The sequence below is a fragment of the Lepisosteus oculatus genome, unplaced genomic scaffold, assembly GCF_040954835.1.
Source record: "Lepisosteus oculatus isolate fLepOcu1 unplaced genomic scaffold, fLepOcu1.hap2 HAP2_SCAFFOLD_45, whole genome shotgun sequence".
In the NCBI taxonomy this organism is placed as follows: Eukaryota; Metazoa; Chordata; class Actinopteri; order Semionotiformes; family Lepisosteidae; genus Lepisosteus; species Lepisosteus oculatus.
In genome coordinates this window covers 767,925-785,020 of record NW_027167988.1, presented here as the reverse complement: position 1 = coordinate 785,020, position 17,096 = coordinate 767,925, and the positions used below count along the sequence as shown (strand labels likewise).

Below are 17,096 nucleotides of genomic sequence, written 5' to 3'. Positions count from 1 at the left end.
ACGTCTATAGCAAGGCTGTGTAGGACCGCATACGCCACAGTGACTTGTACACAGACCACATGAAAGGCAAGCAAAATACACTTTTAAAATTCCAAAGACTCACAAGGTCAGAGGAACAGCGATGACCTGAACAGATCTGTTACAGAAGTCTAGGTTGACCTTTTTAGAGCTGTAATTGCATTTTTGTTTAATAGAAGATCACATCTACTCGCATGTACCAGCACCTTACAGTTTATTGATGTTAATTCTATTTAAGTAATAAGATTGCTAACGATGTTTGACTTTAGCCGGTGTTTTTTAGAACAAATTGCTTACTCTTCTGTAAGGAATACGCAGTACGTGCCTTTGTCAGTCATTGCTCACCATACCTGTAACTTTCTTATCTAACTCACTTCCTCAAATGGTGAAGGTCCACAAACATAAATGAAAAAAAGCCTTGTTGTAGATGAGGTGCACAAAAAAGCAGCCCCTGATAGTGTATAACACATTTGTACTATTGCAGAGACACATGTAACATATATATATATTGTATATATATATGAAACAGAAATAGAAACAGAAACAGGAATCGCTTACTCACCTGGAGAATCTCTGTAGGAATATCTAGCATTTATCAATGGAAATAAAAGCTGCTTTAATACAGTGCATGTTCAAACTCAAACCCTCAGCTGCTGTTCTTGTTTGTTTTGGGACAAATTGCAACTGAGCATCGCATGAGCCGTTACGTACCCTTATCTGTTAGGGAATTTCAAGGGAGGAGTTAGGTCAGAATGGGTAGGCTGCAAAACAACAAGTAAAGATTTATTCCAAGATGAAACGTTGTGGCGATTTTCTTATCTTTTCAGCATGGACTAAACTTTTACGTGTTCCTTATATGCTATATATGTATATATTAGCACCAATGTCGTTCTTAAAAACTAACATGAAATTGTCAGGGACATTCAGCTATATACAAAGACGAGACAGACAAAGTAATAATTCTGTATTAACGTGGCCTACATATTGACGCAATGATCGAACTAACTGACATGTTCTGATTCAGATCTCCTGCAGTTCATGCCAATTAGAACAATAGCAATGCTGAGTCCTCCCCACCCTACTGAGCACAAATTCAGCTGCTCTCCAGTTCTGTTCTGCATGTTTTTTCATTGCAATTGAGCTCGGAGCTGGAGATGATCTCCATACAGTTCTGTGTTAACTAGCCCGCACTTGCGTGCTAATTTACGGGTTGTGGCAAATGCTTTTCTATAGTTCATATACATGACGGCAACCTGTTACCGAGGAACCTGAGAGGTTTAAAAGCCTCACGAGCCAGGCAGGACTCAGACCTACAATCTTCTGATCCAAAGTCAGGCGCGTTATCCATTACGCCACTGGCCCATAGAACATGCGCTTGCACTCCACCACAGAGAGCTCTACACTGCTACTAGTAGTACACTTCCCCATCTAAATTTTCACAGCAAGAAACTTGTGTTTCCTACTATTTTTATCAGGTTTAAAATGTCATCTCCTTAAAACAAAAAAAGTGTTGATGTGTCGTGCTGAAATTCCGATTGATTTTGAATTCAAAGAAAAAAGGTTTTCTTCCAAAACACCATGAAATTGTCACATCTTGCAGACAATAGGTGTATTCCATGTTGAAAAGAGAAGAAAGAAAACCATGGAGCCTTTTACAGGTGTGAGGCTTCTTCAGGTGTGAGAAGACCTCACAGCTGAAACGCTGTGTTTCCGTTCTTCTCTTTTCAGCATGCAATAAACCTATTACTTGTTCCTTTGCAGCCGAGGCATGCTGACGTAGCTACCCAGCTGAACATCTTGCAGACTCTACAGTACTTCTCTCCTGTAGAAGTAAAGCAGGGCTTGCTGGGTGAGCTTTTGCTCCGGTAAATTAGGTCACGTGTCATGTTAAATCACTTCTTCTAAACACAACATTTGCTGGTGCTAGCTTTCCCCATGAAAAGAGACATTTCCCTTACAGTACATGACATATCGTTTTTATTCTATCAATAAATATAGAAATTAAACAAAAGAAAAAATGGTGTCGCCAAAGAATGCACAGCTCTGTCGCCTTGGGGAGGTGTCAAGGGCATTGAGCTCCTTGGACATGAAAAGTGCCCGATAAATGCCATTTCTCATCATTTCTCTTGGCGTCAGTTCTGCTATTAAATGGGAAAGAGGCAACGGGCTCAGAGATTATGTTAAGTGCACACCGAGCGCAGATGTGTCCAAGTGTCTGTAAAAGTGCGGTGCTCCCTAGTGGCTTAAAGTGCCTGCCTAGTAAGCAGGCGATCCTGGGTCTGAATACCAGCTGTGCCTCTCTCCGTGTCTTGTTGTGCCAAATGTATCATTTCAGACAAACATGTACAGCTTTGTTCAGTTTAATGCAAGAATTCATTTCCTTTCTGGAATAACTTGTTTTTGAAGAAATCCATACATTTTGTGAAAGATGAAATCCATTTCTTGGTTGTCAGTGAAAAATTATTGCTGGCTACGAGAAGCGCAAACGATTGTTTTCTTTGACCATAAACCTGCAAATGTAGGGAGCACAAAAGACCGTCAGACTCTGTGGTGCAATCGGTTAGTGCATTTGGCTGTTAACTGAACAGTTGGTGGTTCAAGCCCCTCCAGTATGCGTGTCTCAGTTTTTCCAATGTAAACATCATCACCATCGCTAAAGAAGATGGCGCAGAAGGCTCCACAGCCGAAACGTTGTGCTTCTTTTCTTCTCTTTTCAGCATGGAGTAAACCTTTGCTTTATCCTTTGCAGCCTAAGCATGCTGACGCAGCTACCTTTCTCTTAACGCGCCTCAATCATTATTCACCAAAACGATCAGCAGAATAAGTCGCCTTTGTGGTGATGTCACTCCTCTGCTTCACAAATGTCCTTAGTGACGGGCCATTTCTTTCTGCCATTTTTCCGGAGCGGTTATTGATTGCTCCATCATTTCCCTCTTACTTTCCATCACTAGATTGAAAAAAAAAACAGAAACAGGCTGACAGGACGACAATCAAATTGCAAAAACTCATCAAAGCACTCGATAGAGTATTTGAATCCACAAGTAGCTACGAGCAACTTTGTCCTGGCTTGCATGAAAGTCGGAAAATGTCAAAAAGAAAAAGATGGTGGCTTTTTCATATTCGTTCTTTTATTTTTAGTTCGTTGCTTCTTCTGTCCATTGTTCTCCTGCCTGGCTCTTGACCTGTTTGAACGCACACAGTAGACTTTCATGCAGGGGATTTGTCCTGAGCCTCTGTGAAAGACCCACCCACCCCCATAAATAACTGCTCTAGAAACACATGAATGCAAAACTAAACCACAGCTTAAAGAGGAGCTTGTCATGACCGCCAGGCAGTTAAGACCAACTCTTAAGCGATCTAATCAGCACCAGCAGTGGGTGATTATTAACAAACGCCGCCGCACGAGTTAACCCACCTGCACACACTCCACCGTGCGGTACGCAGTGCTATTTTTACCATCTTTACCTGCTTCCCGCTGGTATTGAGTCTACTCCTTGAGAGCTCTACCTGGCGTTTTTTCCATTACCTCGTTTATTCTGGATATTGGACTCCCCTTCTGCCTTTTTGACTTTGGACCTCGCCTCTCACCTCGGACTGTTTGCCACCAGTGTTCTCCCTGGATTACGACTTACCTTACGCCTCTTGACAACGAAACAAAGCAAAGCAGAGCAAAACAAAACGAACAAACGAAAACCCTCACGTCCCGCACTTGCATATAACGCCGTTACGTGCCCAAGCGGTATTGTACGTCATCCTAGCACTGCACCCCGGGGCGTATGGTATATGGGAACGAGCACACGCCACGAATCGTCTCGAATCACTCCCTACAGCTGTAAGGCACCTTGAAGCGTGCGCCCCCAACATTCTTCTTTGCGCATCTGTGAAAGGTAAACTCTTGAGCAAACTCTGAACCAGCTCTAAGGAAACTAATCCGATTAGACGTTACTTTGACTCATCCTTTAAGGGACCCTTGTTAATTGGAGAATCCAATGATTTCGAATGAATTCTGTATGCGTTAAAAGACAGCTATACACAGAAAACATGCAGGACACTTCTCATGATGTTTCCCGAGCCGAAACACAGTGCGTTTTTCCAAGCCATCTGACAAAGCCCGCCCACTGAAAACTGCAGCAGATCGTGTAAAGACGTTCAACTTTGTAACTACTGCACGCACGCACAGGAAGCAGAATAAATTCCTCTTTTCAAACTGTCAAAGGTTTGCTTTGCGAACACTGCAGGACATCGCACAATCGCTTTTGAACGGGGATAAACGATTTCTTATGGGGCGCAGTAAGTACAGACGTTTAAAAAGCTCCACTCATGCCGACGATGCAGCATGAAGAAGCGCAACCTAACGTTTGCATTCCTAGCAAATTCCTTTCATTTTTTTATAAATAAAGACAGTCTTGTTTAACAAACAACACACACAACATTTTACATTGTCAATTCAGTTCAAATCAATGTATTTCTATATAGCGCCTTTCACAACAAGGGCTTCCCAAGGTTCTTAACAATGCAAGTTGTTAAGAGCCTTGTGTCTAATATGCCGCCTCGGTAACGTGCTGTCTCTTTGAGGCAAATGTTTAAATCCTCTGAGTTAAGTGCTGAAGTTATAGTAGTCCTATCAGTATTGTTGCCTCCGATCAACAGATCCTCAGTTTTCTCAGAGTTGAGTAACAAAAAGTTTTCACACATCCAAGTATTTCCTTCATTAATGCATTTAACTAAAGTGATAATAGAAGAGTTGTCGTTTGGTGTAAACAAAATGTTTATTTGAGTGTCATCAGCATATGAATGAAAGTTCATATTATTTTTTCGGATTATCCTACCTAGCAGCAGCATGTAGAGAGAGAGAGCAATATTGGTCCCAGCACTGATCCCTCTGGTACCCCAAATTGAACTGGTGACATTGATGAAGCAGTACAATTATTAGATATTTGAACATAATGAAAACGATGAGTTAAATGTGAAGTAAACCACTTAAGGACGGTTCCAAATAAGCCAACCTCAAACTCAAGCCTGTGTAACAAAACAGAGAGGTCAACCGTGTCAAAGGCAGCTCTAAGATCTAGAAGCACAAGCACTGTTGCATTCCCCGCATCAGTAGCTAAGAGAATATCATTTACGACTCTTGTTAATGCAGTTTCAGAAAGCAGACTGAAATTTCTCAAGTATATTATTTGAATCCAGATACGATTGACGTTGGGCAACAACTATTCTCTCAAGACTTTTAGATTGAAATGGGACCTTTGAGAAAGGCCTGTAGTTGTTAAGAACTTGTGGATCCAAATTTGACTTCTTAAGGAGCGGTCTAACAACCGCTACCTTAAATTGATCAGGTACAACGCCTGACGCAAGCGATGCATTCATCATACTAATTATAGGTCCTGCCAGTCCTTCGAGGGAATCTTTGACTAGCTGAGTGGGGATGGGATCTAGCGAACAGGTGGTTGACTTTGTCTTACGTTTGTGTCCATGAGTCCACCATAAGAAGAAATCTGAACAGGAGTGTTGATCATGCGAGGTCACCATGGAGGAAACCACTGCTCTCCCCCCCAAAAAAACCACCACTGCCCCTCTCAAGTTTGCTAAAGACCACATGGATGTTCCACAGCAACTCCTGGAACAATGTTCTGTGGACAGACGTGACAAAAGTTGAACTTGTTGGTAAATGTGCACAGCGTTATGTTTGGAGATAACAAAACACTGCATACCAACTCCAAAACCTCATCCCACCTGGGAAGCATGGCAGAGGCTGTACGGGTTGCAATCATCGAGGGACCGATGAATTCCAAGATGTATCAGGAAATTCTACAGCAGAATGTCAGGGTGTCTGCCTGTGATCTAAAACTCGAAAGACGCTGGGTCATGCAGCATGACAAAAACAAAGGAGTACATCAACAACAGAGTGGCTGAAACAGAAGAAATTCCGTATTTTGGGATGGCCAAGTAAGAGTCCTGACCCCAATCCCATTGAAGTGCTGTGGCATGATCTGAAGCAGGCCGTTCAGCGCAAGACATCCCAAAAATATACATGAACTGAAACAGTTTTGCATAGAGGAATAGGCCAAAATACCTCCTAACCGCTGCTCAGGTCTGAACAGCCGCTACAGAAAGTGGGGGTTGAGGTTTTTGTCATAAAGGAGGTTCCACTAGCTCCTTAATATAAGGGTTCACGTACTTTTTCCATCAATGACCTTGATTGTTTAAACCATTTGGTCAATAAAGAAACAGCAATGTCAAATGTTGGGCGTGTGTTGTTTGTTAAATCAGACTCTCTTTATTAATTATTATGACTTAGATAAAGATAAGATCACATGTTAGGAGCCATTCATGCAGAAATCCACATCATTCCGAAGGGCTGTTTACACATTTTTTTCTCCCAACTGTATGTGAGAGAAAAGCAGAGACGCTCACTGAGTAAGGTGGGGTTGTAGCTTTGCAAATCACAAGGACATTTGTACACTCAAAATGGGACAGGAGCACCCCAGCTGGGACTCGAACCCACAATCCCTGGCTTAGGAGGCCAGTGTCTTAGCCATTAGGCCACTGGGGCACACTGGGTGGGGTCGATCACGCTGATGAAGAGCCAGTTTAGTTTTCTTTTGCTTTTTCAAAGGGATCCCCAAAATTAGGGAAGTTAGGCAGCAGAAGGTTTACTGTGACCTGAGAAGGACCGGCATCCAATCACGGTGATACACACACGCACGCTCTCACTCATCTGAGCTACACAGCTACCAAGATGGTCTCAAGTGTGCCGAGCTGGTACGGAACATATTGAACTGATCGACAGCGAATTGTCTCTCAAACAGGCTTTTCACCTCTGAGCTCCCTGACTGACAGTGATCAGCTACAGATGCAGCCATTCAAAGTGAGCGGTACAGACACGTACCGCAGGTAAGATGACACGGGGTACCGCGGTGCGTGATTGGTTGACCGACAGGGGCACTCGTGGTCCGTTGGTCTGTCGTAGAAAGACTTACTGTAAACGTCTTTACTGTGCCCGTTGTAGATATTGAATTTTACCACTGAAGGAAAATCTTAGTAGCTGAGCATAAAAAGAATAGGAGCATACTGTAATGCGTGTGAAGGCCATAAACGATATTAATTTTGGAACATAAACATACAGTATATAGCTGGTCTTGGTACTTTAAAGAAAAAAATACACACCAGTATTCCATTTCTCCCTAAACATTGTAAGCTTCAAAGTCTTTAACTAACGTGATACCGGAGTCAACAAGCATACTTTTAGAATTTGATTAAAAGGGAATATAATATGGAATCGCGTATCTAAAGAATTTAATAACGGTATGATTATATCCGTGTACTGCGACAGGGCTGTGTAGGGCTGTTTCGTCTGCCTGTTCATGCGAGCTGTCTTGTAGCTGACTGGTCTAGGTGCGTGACTACCAACTGGCAGGTTGTGTGTTCAAATCCAGCTGGTGTTGGACTTTTCTTTTAACAAACATTTCTTCGAAAAAATAGGTAAGTGATATTATGGACAATCAATTGACTTTTATATTTCAAAATATCGCAACATGATCGATATTTGCGATATTTTGAACATATCTTCCCTTCTGACAGCGGTTCCTGCTTCTAGTGTGTGTGTGCAACAGAGTAAATTTTTATAGAGAAATGGAGGCTGGACAGTATGCGTTACAATATAAACATTTATATTGATTTAAATCGTGTTGTGATTTAAATCGCAAACGCGTGTTTAATTATGTGTTTTTTAATCATAATCAGGCTAATGCATTTCTACATTTTCTGTTTGAACCAGCTTAGAGGTTCATACAGAAAGACAGCTTGTGTTTAAATTGAGTGTAAGGTAATTTATGCTTCTAAAGTCATGGTCAGCATTTATTATTGTACTGTGCTGTAAACTTTTTCTGTGCCTAGTCACATTATTTTATAGCGTTTTTATTGCGTTATTAAATCCGGTGGCGCTGTGTGTTAGTTTCCTGACTCCCATTATTTAAACTGCGACACTGATCATTCATCTCTAAATAAACTTTATTTTATATAGCGTTTTAAGCGAATAGGTAATTAGATTGCTCATAAACCTAATCGCTTTTTCTACATAAACACAGCGTGATTGCTCTCTGAAAATGCTTTTCCTTAAAGCGATTCTATTGAGGGAGTAGCCCAGCTACCACTTAACACTGTACTTCCTACTTTGAATACCTGTGAGACCGGTTTAATTTGTCACAGCCAGCACTCCGGGAGTTCATATTGCTTGACTAATTTTAAAAACTAAGTTATAAATGCAAACGCTTCCTCGGTGCGCTGCTCTGGTACGCCGGGTCTTACACAGTGCATGTCGGCAGTAAGCGTTACCATATACATACCCAACAATGCTTGTACCCATCTGTCATGCAAATAAAACACCTTGAATTGAATTGAATTGAGGGAGAGAGGGGGGTAGTGGGACAGATATACTGTAGACAGACTCAAGGCAAATAAGATACTTATGGGTACGCAGGCATTCACGACAGCAACATACGAAACGTTTGCACGTACTGTATAGTTAAGTTATTACTTGGTTTTCAAAGTGCAACGAAATACAATATTGTTGTTGCTGCTGTTCTGGTTGTTTTTATCCCGTAAAGCGTTTTGAGAAGCCACCTTTAAAGGCGATATATACTGTAAAACCGCTGATTCTGCACAGTGTACGAAGTAAATTATTTTCGCAGTAATTAATTTACACGTGTATAATAAATATAGTAAATATAATAAATTAATTACTGCGAAAATAATTTACTTCGTACACTGTGCAGAGTGCCGTATACTCCTAGTTGCGGCACACACGATACATACAGTAAAAAGCCTCAGGCACTGTGTTAGATGTGTTTTCGACGTTATGTATGCGTTTATTCATGTCGTCGATTTTACGGTTGCAATTCGACGTTGATTATACGTCGAGGCGACGTATATATACGTAAAGCCGTATTTTCGCCGTAAATATACGTATATTCGACGAATCAATGCCCACTGGGATGTTTCCCGAGCCGAAACAGTGCGTTTTTCCAAGCCGTTTGACAAAGCCCGCCCACTGAAAACTGCAGCAGATCGTGTAAAGGCGTTCAACTTTGTAACTACTGCACGCACAGGAAGCAGAATAAATTCCTCTTTTCAAACTGTCAAAGGTTTGCTTTGCGAATGCTGCAGGACATCGCACAATCTCTTTTGAACGGGGACAAACGATTTCTTATGGGGCGCAGTAAGTACAGACGTTTAAAAAGCTCCACTCATGCCGACGATGCAGCATGAAGAAGCGCAACCCAACGTTTGACAGACAAAAGCCGGGCGCCGCTACGAGCAATATGAAATCAAACTGACAGCACACGGCGTTTCGCGCTGACACAAAAGTAATCTCGACAGACACTGTTCTCTGCATAACGCTGAAAGAGCTAAAGAGCGTTTCTGTTGAGACGTAACAAGCTCGTTTCTTTCTACCATGATGTCACCATGACAAAATCTGTCTTTAAACACCTTGCTCAGTCTCTGACGAGACTGTCAAAAATTGCTTTCGCCGATTCTATTGCAAACCGGTGGAAGCGGGGTATTGGGAAAAGTTTTCAACTAGCAATAATCGCGCCTCGGCTAAACCTCACAGGCTCCGATACTGCCACTGCGCAAAGCTGACGGTTGCCAGGCAACCGCGGGGATCCTATGGAAATCGTTATCAATCGTCTCATGGCATGTCGTTGCTGTAACGCTTCATATTTGTCGTCTTCTTCTTCTAGCTTGAGGTTTTGAAGAATTTCATGACAGACAAGGGCTCCGTCGGGAACAAAGGGCGTTGTGAGAAAACCATTGCTTATTTTCAGCAGCAGAAATACAACCCTTTAAATACAAGATGAGAGAACAATGACGAAGGGCATGCCGGGAGGAACTCATGCACTACAGAGGAAAGGGGGCGGGCACGTACAGTTCACATTCAAGCCACAAGTACTCTTCTTGGATGTTGCACAAACAAATCCTAACGTCTTGAAAGCATTGCAGCATGTTTGTGTCCCACTTCCCGTGGCTGCGGGACGACTGACACGAACGGACAAACACAATCTGTGGCGTTTAGCGTCAAAGTAAAGTCTAATCGGATTAGTTTCCTTAGAGCTGGTTCAAAGTTTGCTCAAGAGTTTACCTTTCACAGATGCGCAAAGAAGAATGTTGGGGGTGCACGCTTCAAGGCGCCTTACAGCTGTAGGGAGTGATTCGAGACGATTCGTGGCGTGTGCTCTTTCCCATATACCGTACGCCCCGGGGTGCAGTGCTAGGATGACGTACAATACCGCTTGGGCACGTAACGGCGTTATATGCAAGTGCGGGACGTGAGGGTTTTCGTTTGTTCGTTTTGTTTTGCTCTGTTCTGCTTTGCTTTGTTTTGCTTTCCATCGCGTTGGTAAGAGCGTAAATAAAAAGGCGATTCCTGCGTCTACCACTAATGTAAGAGCTATTTCAAGTGCGGCGTGGTGCGGCTTTTCAAATGCTCAACAGGATGACTTCGCATGCACGCGTGCTTTCATGCAGTCGTGTGTGCAACCATGTCCTCTTACGTGCAAACGGGCGTGGTTTCATGTATGCAAAAAACTTTCCTGGGCTCTTCTGAAGCACATAAAATTATTTGGAGATATACCTTTGTCTTGTTTTCCTCTTAGGCTCTAGAATTGATAACTTTTTTTTCATTTTTGGCATTTTTCATCATTTTCCAGAAAGTGGTTGCAAGCCCGATATCATGCAAAGAAACTTCAGGATTCAGGGACCAGTCAATGGATTTTTTTCAAAGTTGGATTTTTGCACTCTGTGGACCAAGAGATGTTGTTCTATAATGTTTTTTTTTTCAAATTTAAAAATATCATTTTTTCATGGAGCTTTGAAGGGGATGGATTCACCCTCCTTTAGCCAGGAAAGAGCTCCAGGAGCCTGGGTAGGATTCTAGCTTTCTCCCCTTTCAGGCACCTGGCACAGAAGACATCATTTTTTTCCTTAAAATCTTTTTTTTTGTGTTTCTTGTTGTTCCAAACTTAATTTTAATCACTTTTAATTAGAGATTTTATTAAAAATAGTGCAAAAAATGACTAATTTCACAAAAAATAATGTAATATAAAACGGATGTTTTTAACTTTATTGTAGTGTTTTAGAAACTAATATGTCTTCAAAAATGGTTGTTTTTCACTCCTAGGAATGAAAGCTGTTGTTATATGATGTTTATTTTCAAATTTAGAAAAATCAAAGGATTCTAGCTTTCTCCCCTTGCAGGCTTCGGACACAGAGAACCTCATGGTTTTCCTAAAAATCATTTTTTTTATGTTCCCTGGTGTTCCAAACTTAGTTTTAATCAATTTTAATTTGTTATTATGTTAAAAACAGGGTAATAAATTTCTAATTGGACTATAAATAATGTCATATTGTGTGCTATAAAACTGATGTTTTCAACTCTATTCTAGAATCAACTAATAGAGAATTGAAATTATAAAAGGGCATAAGAAGACATTACCAACAACGACCACAAGATGGAGATATTGTCCAAAGAGGCAAGAAGGGCAAAGCCGCGATAAGGTAAAATCATTTTTGAAAGAGATTGCTGTCAGAATGCACATCCGTATCCCAGACAGAATCTCTAGTAAAATATGATCATTTGTGAAACAGGCAAATGAGTGTCTGCTACAATATGATTGCTACATATCTGCATTTGTTGGTTTTTAAGGAGTAAGAGTCCAGGGGGTTTAAACCTGCGATCCAGTGTGTTGAAGTATTTCACAAAACTACCCCTAGCACATCAGGAAATAAATCCTCATAATGATTATTGCCCTGGGCATGTACCAAAAAATTAGTGAGCATATATATATATATCACTGTGTTGAAGCTAGAGAGACAGAATACCTGCAAACACATCCTAAATACAGTGTTCCTGCACCTTTGATCTCATCCAGAATGTATCGTTTTTTGAAAGGGATTGCTGTCAGAATGCACAACTGAATCCCAAACAGAATCTCTAGTCAAATATGATCATTTGTGAAACAGGCAAATGAGACTCTCAGGTGCCCATTGCTCATTTTCAGAAACATTTATGCAATACTTTCACCATGCGTTGAGCAATAGGGATTAAAGATACCAGAGGTAAGGTTTAAAAGTGATTCTGAGGTGCAACACATCAGCGATACAGCTAGACATCTGAAATGCAGGGTTTGAGAGCCCTTCAGGGAACACCGTACCCTAAAGTCAGGGAGCTCAGAGGTGACTTGTTCGGCTTTCAAATCATCTCTCCGTGGAAGCGCTGAGATGCAGCTGTTTAAGGCTTAGAAGCAGCTGACTGTTTCACTACCTAGCTGATCACTGTCAGTCAGGGAGCTCAGAGGTGAAAAGCCTGTCTGAGAGACAATTCGCCATCGATCAGTTCAATATGTTCCGTACCAGCTCGGCGCACCTGAGATCATCCTGAGATAGCCGTGTAGCTCAGATGAGTGAGAGCGTGTGTGTGTATACCACCGTGATTGGATGCCGGTCCTTCTCAGGTCACAGTAAACCTTCTGCTGCCTAACTTCCCTAATTTTGGGGATCCCTTTGAAAAAGCAAAGGAAAACAAAACTGGCTCTTCATCAGCGTGATCGACCTCATCTAGTGTGCCCCAGTGGCCTAATGGATAAGGCACTGGCCTCCTAAGCCAGGGATTGTGGGTTCAAGTCCCATCTGGGGTGCTCCTGTCCCATTTTGAGCATACAAATGTCCTTGCAATTTGCAAAGCTGCAACCCCACCTTACTCAGTGAGCGTCTCTGCTTTTCTCTCACATAGAGTTGGGAGAAAAACTTTTGTAAACAGCCCTTCGGAATGATGTGGATTTCTGCATGAATGGCTCCTAACATGTGATCTTATCTTTATCTAAGTCATAATAATTAATAAAGAGAGTCTGATTTAACAAACAACACACGCCCAACATTTGACATTGCTGTTTCTTTATTGACCAAATGGTCTAAACAATCAAGGTCATTGATGGAAAAAGTACGTGAACCCTTATATTAAGGAGCTAGTGGAACCTCCTTTATGACAAAAACCTCAACCCCCACTTTCTGTAGCGGCTGGTCAGACCTGAGCAGCGGTTAGGAGGTATTTTGGCCTATTCGTCTATGCAAAACTGTTTCAGTTCATGTATATTTTTGGGATGTCTTGCGCTGAACGGCCTGCTTCAGATCACGCCACAGCACTGCAATGGGATTGGGGTCAGGACTCTTACTTGGCCATCCCAAAATACGGAATTTCTTCTGTTTCAGCCACTCTGTTGTTGATGTACTCCTTTGTTTTTGTCATGTTGCATGACCCAGCGTCTTTCGAGTTTTAGATCACAGGCAGACACCCTGACATTCTGCTGTAGAATTTCCTGATACATCTTGGAATTCATCGGTCCCTCGATGATTGCAAGCCGTACAGCTTCCGCCATGCTTCCCAGGTGGGATGAGGTTTTGGAGTTGGTATGCAGTGTTTTGTTATCTCCAAACATAACGCTGTGCACATTTACCAACAAGTTCAACTTTTGTCACATCTGTCCACAGAACATTGTTCCAGGAGTTGCTGTGGGACATCCATGTGGTCTTTAGCAAACTTGAGAGGGGCAGTGGTGGTTTTTTTTGGGGGGAGAGCAGTGGTTTCCTCCGTGGTGACCTCGCATGATCACCACTCCTGTTCAGATTTCTTCTTATGGTGGACTCATGAACACAGACGTAAGACAAAGTCAACCACCTGTTCGCTAGATCCCATCCCCACTCAGCTAGTCAAAGATTCCCCTCAAAGGACTGGCAGGACCTATAATTAGTATGATGAATGCATCGCTTGCGTCAGGTGTTGTACCTGATCAATTTAAGGTAGCGGTTGTTAGACCGCTCCTTAAGAAGTCAAATTTGGATCCACAAGTTCTTAACAACTACAGGCCTGTCTCAAAGGTCCCATTTCAATCTAAAAGTCTTGAGAGAATAGTTGTTGCCCAACGTCAATCGTATCTGGATTCAAATAATATACTTGAGAAATTTCAGTCTGGTTTCTGAAACTGCATTAACAAGAGTCGTAAATGATATTCTCTTAGCTACTGATGCGGGGAATGCAACAGTGCTTGTGCTTCTAGATCTTAGAGCTGCCTTTGACACGGTTGACCTCTCTGTTTTGTTACACAGGCTTGAGTTTGAGGTTGGCTTATCTAGAACCGTCCTTCAGTGGTTTACATCACATTTTACTCATCGTTTTCATTATGTTCAAATATCTAATAATTGTACTGCTTCATGAATGTCACCAGTTCAATTTGGGGTACCAGAAGATCAGTGCTGGGACCAATATTGCTCTCTCTCTCTACATGCTGCTGCTAGGTAGGATAATATGAAAAAATAATATGAACTTTCATTCATATGCTGATGACACTCAAATAAACATTTTGTTTACACCAAACGACAACTCTTCTATTATCAGTTTAGTTAAATGCATTAAGGAAGGAAATACTTGGATGTGTGAAAACTTTTTGTTACTCAACTCTGAGAAAACTGAGGATCTGTTGATCGGAGGCAACAATACTGATAGGACTACTATAACTTCAGCACTTAACTCAGAGGATTTAAACATTTGCCTCATAAGAGACAGCATGTTACCTAGGCGGCATATTAGACACAAGGCTCTTAACAACTTGCATTGTTAAGTGCCTTGGGAAGCCCTTGTTGTGAAAGGCGCTATATAGAAATACATTGATTTGAACTGAATTGACAATGTAAAATGTTGTGTGTGTTGTTTGTTAAACAAGACTGTCTTTATTTATAAAAAAATAAAAGGAATTTGCTAGGAATGCAAACGTTAGGTTGCGCTTCTTCATGCTGCATCGTCGGCATGAGTGGAGCTTTTTAAACGTCTGTACTTACTGCGCCCCATAAGAAATCGTTTGTCCCCGTTCAAAAGCGATTGTGCGATGTCCTGCAGTGTTCGCAAAGCAAACCTTTGACAGTTTGAAAAGAGGAATTTATTCTGCTTCCTGTGCGTGCGTGCAGTAGTTACAAAGTTGAACGTCTTTACACGATCTGCTGCAGTTTTCAGTGGGCGGGCTTTGTCAGATGGCTTGGAAAAACGCACTGTGTTTCGGCTCGGGAAACATCATGAGAAGTGTCCTGCATGTTTTCTGTGTATAGCTGTCTTTTAACGCATACAGAATTCATTCGAAATCATTGGATTCTCCAATTAACAAGGGTCCCTTAAAGGATGAGTCAAAGTAACGTCTAATCAGATTAGTTTCCTTAGAGCTGGTTCAGAGTTTGCTCAAGAGTTTACCTTTCACAGATGCGCAAAGAAGAATGTTGGGGGCGCACGCTTCAAGGTGCCTTACAGCTGTAGGGAGTGATTCGAGACGATTCGTGGCGTGTGCTCGTTCCCATATACCATACGCCCCGGGGTGCAGTGCTAGGATGACGTACAATACCGCTTGGGCACGTAACGGCGTTATATGCAAGTGCGGGACGTGAGGGTTTTCGTTTGTTCATTTGGTTTTGCTCTGCTTTGCTTTGTTTCGTGGTCAAGAGGCGTAAGGTAAGTCGTAATCCAGGGAGAACACTGGTGGCAAACAGTCCGAGGTGAGAGGCGAGGTCCAAAGTCGAAAAGGCAGAAGGGGAGTCCAATATCCAGAATAAACGAGGTAATGGAAAAAACGCCAGGTAGAGCTCTCAAGGAGTAGACTCAATACCAGCGGGAAGCAGGTAAAGATGGTAAAAATAGCACTGCGTACCGCACGGTGGAGTGTGTGCAGGTGGGTTAACTCGTGCGGCGGCGTTTATTAATAATCACCCACTGCTGGTGCTGATTAGATCGCTTAAGAGTTGGTCTTAACTGCCTGGCGGTCATGACAAGCTCCTCTTTAAGCTGTGGTTTAGTTTTGCATTCATGTGTTTCTAGAGCAGTTATTTATGGGGGTGGGTGGGTCTTTCACAGAGGCTCAGGACAAATCCCCTGCATGAAAGTCTACTGTGTGCGTACAAACAGGTCAAGAGCCAGGCAGGAGGACAATGGACAGAAGAAGCAACGAACTAAAAATAAAAGAACGAATATGAAAAAGCCACCATCTTTTTCTTTTTGACATTTTCCGACTTTCATGCAAGCCAGGACAAAGTTGCTCGTAGCTACTTGTGGATTCAAATACTCTATCGAGTGCTTTGATGAGTTTTTGCAATTTGATTGTCGTCCTGTCAGCCTGTTTCTGTTTTTTTTTTCAACCTAGTGATGGAAAGTTAGAGGGAAATGATGGAGCAATCAATAACCGCTCCGGAAAAATGGCAGAAAGAAATGGCCCGTCACTAAGGACATTTGTGAAGCAGAGGAGTGACATCACCACAAAGGCGACTTATTCTGCTGATCGTTTTGGTGAATAATGATTGAGGCGCGTTAAGAGAAAGGTAGCTGCGTCAGCATGCTTAGGCTGCAAAGGATAAAGCAAAGGTTTACTCCATGCTGAAAAGAGAAGAAAAGAAGCACAACGTTTCGGCTGTGGAGCCTTCTGCGCCATCTTCTTTAGCGATGGTGATGATGTTTACATTGGAAAAACTGAGACATGCATACTGGAGGGGCTTGAACCACCAACTGTTCAGTTAACAGCCAAATGCACTAACCGATTGCATCACAGAGTCTGACGGTCTTTTGTGCTCCCTACATTTGCAGGTTTATGGTCAAAGAAAACAATCGTTTGCGCTTCTTGTAGCCAGCAATATTTTTTCACTGACAACCAAGAAATGGATTTCATCTTTCACAAAATGTATGGATTTCTTCAAAAACACGTTATTCCAGAAAGGAAATGAATTCTTGCATTAAACTGAACAAAGCTGTACATGTTTGTCTGAAATGATACATTTGGCACAACAAGACACGGAGAGAGGCACAGCTGGTATTCAGACCCAGGATCGCCTGCTTACTAGGCAGGCACTTTAAGCCACTAGGGAGCACCGCACTTTTACAGACACTTGGACACATCTGCGCTCGGTGTGCACTTAACATAATCTCTGAGCCTGTTGCCTCTTTCCCGTTTAATAGCAGAACTGACGCCAAGAGAAATGATGAGAAATGGCAT

General features: G+C 42.2%; 2 non-coding genes across 2 annotated transcripts; one reads left to right on the top strand and one right to left on the bottom strand.

Annotated features, from left to right (window-relative positions):
* Positions 1 to 9,519: 9,519 nt before the first annotated feature.
* LOC138229485 (U4 spliceosomal RNA) lies at positions 9,520 to 9,661 on the bottom strand. The gene has a single exon (XR_011185896.1). It is a non-coding gene; the product is annotated as a U4 spliceosomal RNA (small nuclear RNA).
* Positions 9,662 to 12,643: 2,982 nt separating this feature from the next.
* On the top strand, positions 12,644 to 12,716 carry trnar-ccu (transfer RNA arginine (anticodon CCU)). The gene has a single exon. It is a non-coding gene; the product is annotated as a tRNA-Arg (tRNA).
* Positions 12,717 to 17,096: the final 4,380 nt, after the last annotated feature.